Below are 7,781 nucleotides of genomic sequence, written 5' to 3'. Positions count from 1 at the left end.
AGCCAAGGTAACTTATAACCGAAAGCACTTTAATTGGGCTTATGGTTTCAGAGAGTTAGCAGCCATAATGGTAGAGCAAAGTCACAACGGCAGGAACAGCTGACAACTCACATCCGGATCCCCAACTCAGAGGCAGACAGGACACCAAGAATGGCATGGGCTTTTAAAATCGAAAAGCCTACCCCTGTGACATACCTCCTCCAACAAGGCTACACCTTCAAATCCTTCCACAAAAGTTCCAACAATGGTCACCAAGTAGTCAAACATATGAGCCTATGGGAGCCATCCTCACTTAAACCACCACACAGGGTAAGAAGGGAGAAAATCATGGTGAGGCATATTCATGTCATAAGAAGTGTTTATATAAAGGATCCATGGTGTGCAGGGGTGTGCATTCCTATTGTTGTCTGAGTGTGAGTTCTTGTTGCTGTAGGACAGGACAGGAAGCTGAGACTTTTGAGTTGTTCACTATCAGAATCTTAACCAGTTTCCCTTTAAAACTTTCTGAGAGTTAATGAACTTCCCTTGTTCCTGCCTCTCATGAATCTTATTAAAGTTGTGCAGATCCATCAATTGAGCATATCTGACATGCCCCAGGGCTGTGCCCCAAGAGAGCATTTATCCCACACTTCTAGAGTATGCTCCCTGCAGACTTTGCTCAGCAGTTGTGGTGGTTTGAATAGGCTCATAGATTTGAATGGTTAGTCATCAGGGAGTGGGACTATTTGAGAAGGATTAGGAGGTGTGGCCTTTTTGAAGTAGGTGTGTCCTTGTTCGAGAAAGTGTGTCATTAGGGGTGGTCTTTGAGGTTTCAAAATCTCAAGCCAGGCCCAGTGTCTGTCTCTTGCTGTTGCATGTAGATTCAGATGTAGAACTCTCAGCTACTCCTCCAGCACCATCTCTGACTGTATGTTGCCGTGCTTCCCACCATGATGATAATGGACTAAACCTCTGAAACTGAAAGCCAGCTCCAATTAAATGCTTTCTTCTTTTAAGAGTTGTCTTGGTCATGGTGTCTCCTCATAGCAGTAGAACAGTGATTAAGGGACTTGGTGAAATCATCATACAGATAGCAGTTTCAAAAGCCAGGACCTAGTCCCAGGTCAGTTAAATTTAAATTGAGCACTTTATCACCAAGCTGTAGGCCCACTCCAGTCCCTGTTACATAGATGGCTGGGAGGGATGAGACAGTCAGGAACTACACAGCTGTAGGCACAGGTGGCATTCCAAAGATCACTTCATCCACATCTCCTCAAAGCTGCGTCTACTGGCCTAGGGGTGGTCTTCCCTCATCTTCTGAGATCATCCCCTTAGGCATAGACGTCTCTCTTCAGTTCTCATAGCCTGAAAGATCACCCCAAACCAACCCTTCCTCCTCCTAAGTGGTCTCAGAGATGGAAGACTCTGGTCAACTCCATGCCAACTAATTGATGAAGAGCGTGTGGCCCCAACAGAAGCAACTCTGGGCCTGGCTCTGCTGCTTTCCAGCTCTGTGAGTTTGGACTGGTTTCTTTACTTCTCTGAGCTACTTTCTCTTGTGTGTCTCTGTCCATCAGCTTCCTGTTGCTGTAACAAATGCCCGACACAGTTGACTTATAGCAGAGAAAGGTTTACTCTGGCTCACAGTTTGGAGGCTTCCGCCTATGGTCTGTTGGCTCTGTCACTTTTGTGCTTGTAACAAAGCAGTAATGAGAGTGTGTTGTGGTGCAAACTACTCACCTCACAACTGGAACTCAAAAAGAGAGGAAAGAAAGGGCTTTCAGAATGACTTCAACTCCAATGACTCAACCTCCCACTAAACACCACCTCTTTAAGGCCTTGCAACCTTCAATAGCACCTCTTTGGGGAACACACCTTCAGCACATAGCATATGGGGGGACACAGTCCGTGTTGTGGTGTGCCGGAGTCTGAGTTAGCTAGCCTGTGGACTACCGGCTGCTATGCAGGGAGTGTCCAGGCAGCAGCCATATTATTAGTCACTCCAGACACAGAATCTGGGCTCAAGCCCAGGGATCCCTCCCCAGGGCCACAGAGAGTATCTGGGCCAAGTCCTTTCCAACCAGGCTGATGTCAAGAGCTAAATTGGAAGGCTGCATCCTGCCATTGTCCCCATACCACAGTCCCAAGTCAAAGAGATGACATCATGAAAATGGCTGGTTTTATTCTGAAGCAATGCTGGGTGGAGAAGCCCTCCCAGGGAGACTCTTCTTTCTCACTCTGAAACCAAATGAGGAAGCTCTGCCTTGAAATTTTAGGAGGTATCTAATGATCCCCATTTCCTGCTGTACCCCTCTGCATTCTTCAGACTTCTATAACCTCAAACAGAAGAACAACGTTTCCGTCATGAAAACTCCACCCTGCATTGACTGGCATTCCTCTAGATGCCTGAGGTCAGTTTCTGATTTACCTGGGCCACCTGCTCCTTGGCTTGGCTTTCTGGAGACCATCCAGCAGAATCAGTAGGCCCTCCTGAGATGCAGTCATCTACAGATACTGAGCAGAGGGTGGAACTAACGCCAGTCCTCTAGTAAGCCTCAGATTTGAAGTACTTAGGGTAATGCTTGTCTGGATGTCATAGTTGCTGGAGGACAGGTGCTGCCTGGTCCTCCATGGCAGGGACATCCGTGGGAGCTCAAGGCTACAGCTTGCATTGTGTGGACAGTCAGAACGCAGAGGGCGGTGCATGCTTTTGCTTGGCTTCTTTTCTCCTTTATCATAAGCCCAGGACTGCAGCCCATGGGATAGTATTGCCCACATTTACAGCAGCTCTTCCCACCTCTGTTAACCTAATCTGGACTTTAAACAAACCCAGAGATTTGTTTCCATGGTGATTTTAAATGCTATCAAGCTGTCAATCAAGACTGGCCATCACACTGGATAAATGAGAAGACCCCTTGGGGCTGGAGCGATGACTCACCAGTTAAGAGCACTTACTGCTTTTCAGAGGACCCAGGTTCAATTTCTGAAAACCACAGGGTAGCTAACAACCATCTGTAACTCCAGTTGCAGAGCACCCAACCCCCTTCTCAGGCTTCTGTGGGCATCAGGCCCGTAGGTGATATTCAGACATATGTGAAGGCCAAATACCCATATACATAATAAAAATAAAATTAAGAAAATACGTGGAACACCACGGACAGACTGAGACCTATGGCCACTCTGTCCAAAGCTATCCACCACAGTAAAAGCAAATGTGTCTGGGTGTCTACAGCTACAGAGTCACTGGTGGAAGGCCACAGGCATCCGCATTCAAGAGCAGAGAGTAGGTGTGTCCTGCCGAGAGTGGCTGAATCTGCTGAGATAAACCCACCAGCATGACTGTGCTGCCATGCAGACTTTCCTGTTTTGAATTCCCAGCAGATAACCTTTCTGCTCCTGTGCAGCCCCAGGGGATCTTCTTATGGCAGCTTCTCCAAGGGACCAGTCAGGTTCCAGTCCTGATACAAAGTAGAACTACACAGAGCTTTAACCAGGTATGCAGGCCCAGCCCAGACCAACTGAATCTTAGTCTCTGGGGATGGAACTCAGGCATCGGTGGGCATCAAAACAAAGAAAATATTATTGAAGCTGGAGCTGGAGCTGGAGCTCTGTGGGTGAGAACTCAAGGTAGCAGGCAGGCCCTGGCTTTGATCTCCAGCACTACAAGTTCATTAATTTTAAAAAGTTGAATCTTACTAGTGTTTAGTAGGTGCTCAGTTTCCATAACAAAATGTCTGAGACGGACACTTTATAAAGACTATTGGGGACCAGGGAGATGACTCAGTAGGTGAAGTGCTTCTGAGCAAGCAATGAGGACGTGAGTTCAGATACAGCGAAAAGCTGGGCACATGGTGTGTGTCTGTAATCTCAGCACTGGGGATGGAGAGCAGGCAGATCTCTGGACCATCAGGCTCGCTGAGTAGAACTAGAGCCATAGAGTGAAGTCCTAACACACACACAGAGGGAGAGAGAGAGAGAGAGGAAGACAAAGAGTCAGAGATGTATGCACACAAAATATATTACACATACACAAACACATACAGATAAGCATACACATATAAGTACACACACATATAGAAAGTAAACAGATATACATACACACATACACACATATACACATGCATCTGCACATACCTTTATACACATATGCATGCGTACACACAAAAACACATACCCAATGTACCACTACTGAATAGGCACCTATAGCCCATTCATTCCTGGGGCACTGTGGAGCGCCACTGTGCTTGAACTTTCCACAAAGGGTGGTCAACAGGCACCACAAATTCAGGGGCTTCTCTGCCACCCAGGAACACAGACTGAGCTCATCTGTGATTGACAGTTTCCTCCACATGAGGGAAGTGAACAGAGGTGCTCTGGCTTCAGCTCTTATGTCGTGGATAGCAGTACTATCTGGCCCAGCTTGATCAACATTCAGAATCATGAGAGCGACCACTATGGCAGTGGTGATAGTGGTGGTGCTGGCCTGTGTGTGTGTGTGTGTGTGTGTGTGCGCGCGCGCGCGCGCGTGCGCATACATGGACGCAGATGGTGCATCTGAGGTCAGCCTGGGGATCTGCCTATCCCCACCTTCCCAGAGCTGGAATTATGAGCATCATGCACTGCCATTCATCGAGGTTACAAGCACTCCCACGCCCTGGTCTTCCATGGCTCCTCACGCTCCATTAGCAGGCACTTTATTGACCTTGACATCTCCCCAGCCCTTACAGTGGGGTTGGAGCAGCTACATTTTAAGGTGTTTTGTTACAAGCCAGTGAGTAGCAGGCACCTCACAGAACACTGGAAGAAGGATGAACATGAACAAGGCTCACTTTTCCTACTGAAAGGCAAAGAATAGATACTTTAGGTTTTGAAAAGCATAGATAATAAGGTCACTTGTGGCACATTTAGTGCCAAAACCAGTCACAGATGTGACATTAGGGAATGAGTGTTTGAATAAACCTTTATTTACAGTGGCTGGCAGGCTAAGCTTTGTCCTACCTAAACAGTTGTTGAATATGTGTGACATGCATGCATACACATGAGCCTGTGCACATACATCTCCACGGCAAACGTGTATCTGGATATGTGTCACTGTGTCCCTGTCTGGGTTCTGTAAGGAAAAGCAAAGAGCTTAACCCAGGCAACGTTCAACATAGTGATCCAAGGATTTTCTGCTTCTGTAGCAAAGAGAAAGAGAGGCATCAGAGGAAGCCAAGAGAAGAGACAGCTGCTGTGTCCTTCTTGTTTGTCTCTGGATTAAGTCTGGAGGGAAAGAAGACCAGTGGCTGGGCTACTGAAGGGCCAGCCACCCACGCTTTCCCCATCTGCTAGAAGAGAAATGAAATCACCCTGCGGGTGGGGGTGGGGAAAAGAAGCTGTAAAAATGGAAAGGAACCAGGGAGCTTTTAAAGAGAGACTTGGAGAAGGCTGTACAACTCTTCTGCAGGGCGATTGTGGACACTGGACTGTCCGTTTCATTTTGATCTTCCTCCTGGGACTCTCAAAGGGTAACTTCCTGTTTGAGTCATTTCTCTGGCTGAGTCTAAAGAGCTAGGACTACAGGGGCTGCTGAGAGTTTTTCTTTTTTAATAGAGACTGCAGATGTGGTTCAAAACCGATGTGTACTTCCTTGGGGCCTATGATCTCATTCTGCTGAGCCAAGAGCTCCTTATCCTAGAGCCACCTCCTGGGACAGTAGCAGTAAGGAGAATCGTGGATGTCAAATGTTTGACGCAGAGCTTCCTGCTTATGAAGCATTCCCAAAGGTGACACCCTGAGACAGACCTTCAGTGTTCTTCTGGGATACCATATTTTAGAGACATCACCCCCAACACCTCTGGCCTATGCTAGGTTCATTTATGATGTCACAGAAACCTGTTTCTTTGCCTCAAAGCATGCTCCTTTACTGGCCCTTGTGTCTGATAACAATCTCTCTCTAGCCACCTGTATGTAAGCTCCAGACACAGGAAGTTCTGTCTGCTAACCATTCCATTCCCACCCTCTGCACAGGGCCAATATATTTGATATATCTGATATACTGATATTTGATATATACTTGTCAGCTCCCAAGGAGATCCTCTAAAGCAGTGGTTCCCAGCCTTCCTGATGCTGTGACCCTTTAATACAGATCCTTGTCTCATGGTGATCCCCAACCACAGTGAATTATTGTCACTGCTACTTCATAATTGTAAATTTGCGCTGTTATAAATAATAATATAAATATAGTTTTTCCCCAATGGTTGTAGGCTATCCCTGTGAAAGGAAAGGATTATTTGATCCATAAAGGGATTGTGACCCCCCACCCCCAGGATGAGAACTGCTGGGCTAATGGGCAACATCCTGGTACATCCGTTAGGTTAGGTTAGGTTAGGTTAGGTTAGGTTAGGTTAGGTTAGGTTAGGTTAGGTTAGGTTAGGCTAGGCTAGGCTAGGTTAGGCTGTGTTGTAGGGACAAGAAACCCCAATGTTAGCTTCAGAAGCCTGACATCACAAAGGCTGATTTCTCTGCTGTCTAAATATAATTCCTGTGACTTACAGGCAGTGATTATGTGTCAATGACTCAGTTGCAATTTAAGATGCTGTCATTGTAACTGGGCACTGTCATTGCCCCTGCAGGACCAAGCACATGTCTCTTCTGCTCCCTGCCCATTGCATATAATTGGTCACTTGGCCCTGTGCACCTGCAGGGGACTTTGAAGTAGAGGATAATGCGTAGCTAGCAAGCATGTGGAAGTGCCTCTCCTTTAGAGGGCTCAGACTCTGAGGGCAGTTTCGTGTATCCGTGAATACGAAGAGGGAGTTCCAATGCTCTCTGAAGACTTGGAAAGAGCAGATCACTACTAACTAGCTGGCTTCTGAAAACCAGATCAAATAGCACCTCAGCATCCTTCAGTGATCAGCTCCAAGACCCAATCCAAGACCCACTCCAAGACCCACTTAAACTGTGGATGCCCAGGTCTTCTGCATACAATGACAGGAAAAACAATAACAACAACCACAACAAATAAATGTACACGGTGGCTCATGCCTGTAATCCTAGCACTTGGGAGACCCAGTTGTAGGTGAGCCAGAACTACAGAGTGAGGTCCTTCCTCCCCAAACTATGAACGTCTCCTGTGTTCTTTAAATCCATGTGTTGTACAGCAACCCCTTCTGGATTGCAGGAGTCAGCTTAGCTTAAAGCTGACTAAGCACCTTTATCTGGGGCGCCATCTTGTCATCTCCAGATATAAGTTTCTAGATGTATTATTATTGTATGTGTGCATGTATGTGTGCATATATGTGTACATGTGGGTATGAACATGCCACAAGCGTGTATGTGAAGGTCAGTGGGCAACTTTTAAGAGTCAGTTCCCAGCAGGCTTTTAGGGCAAGTGTTTTTTACTTGCTGAACCGTCTTGCTGGCCTCCAGACTCAGTTTTTATTTTTCCTCTGAATCTTTAGTCTGTGGATGGTTGAACTTACAGATGTTCAAGCCATGGATATGGAAAGTTAACTGTATTTATCAGAAAAAGCACAGGGCTCACACAGATTTTGCCCATGTGACATCTGAGACAAGTGAAGCAGTGTCTACAGTTTCTTGCCCTTGAGATTTAGAAGGCCGCTCATCCCCAGCACCTTGGCCATTCGTCTCCATGGCAGAAATGTTTTGATTCTTTCATTTTGATAAGGTATCAAAAGCCACTCATTAGAGGCCTAGCCCCTGATTTGAAGTGACTAATGATTAAATAAGCCACGAAGACATATATCTTTAAGAGATTAGGTCTTTAAAAGCTTTCGATTAGGTCTGAAAGGCAAAGGGAT

Source organism: Grammomys surdaster, unplaced genomic scaffold, assembly GCF_004785775.1.
Source record: "Grammomys surdaster isolate TR1022 unplaced genomic scaffold, NIH_TR_1.0 330, whole genome shotgun sequence".
Lineage (NCBI taxonomy): Eukaryota > Metazoa > Chordata > Mammalia > Rodentia > Muridae > Grammomys > Grammomys surdaster.
Note: the sequence above shows the minus strand (reverse complement) of the source record.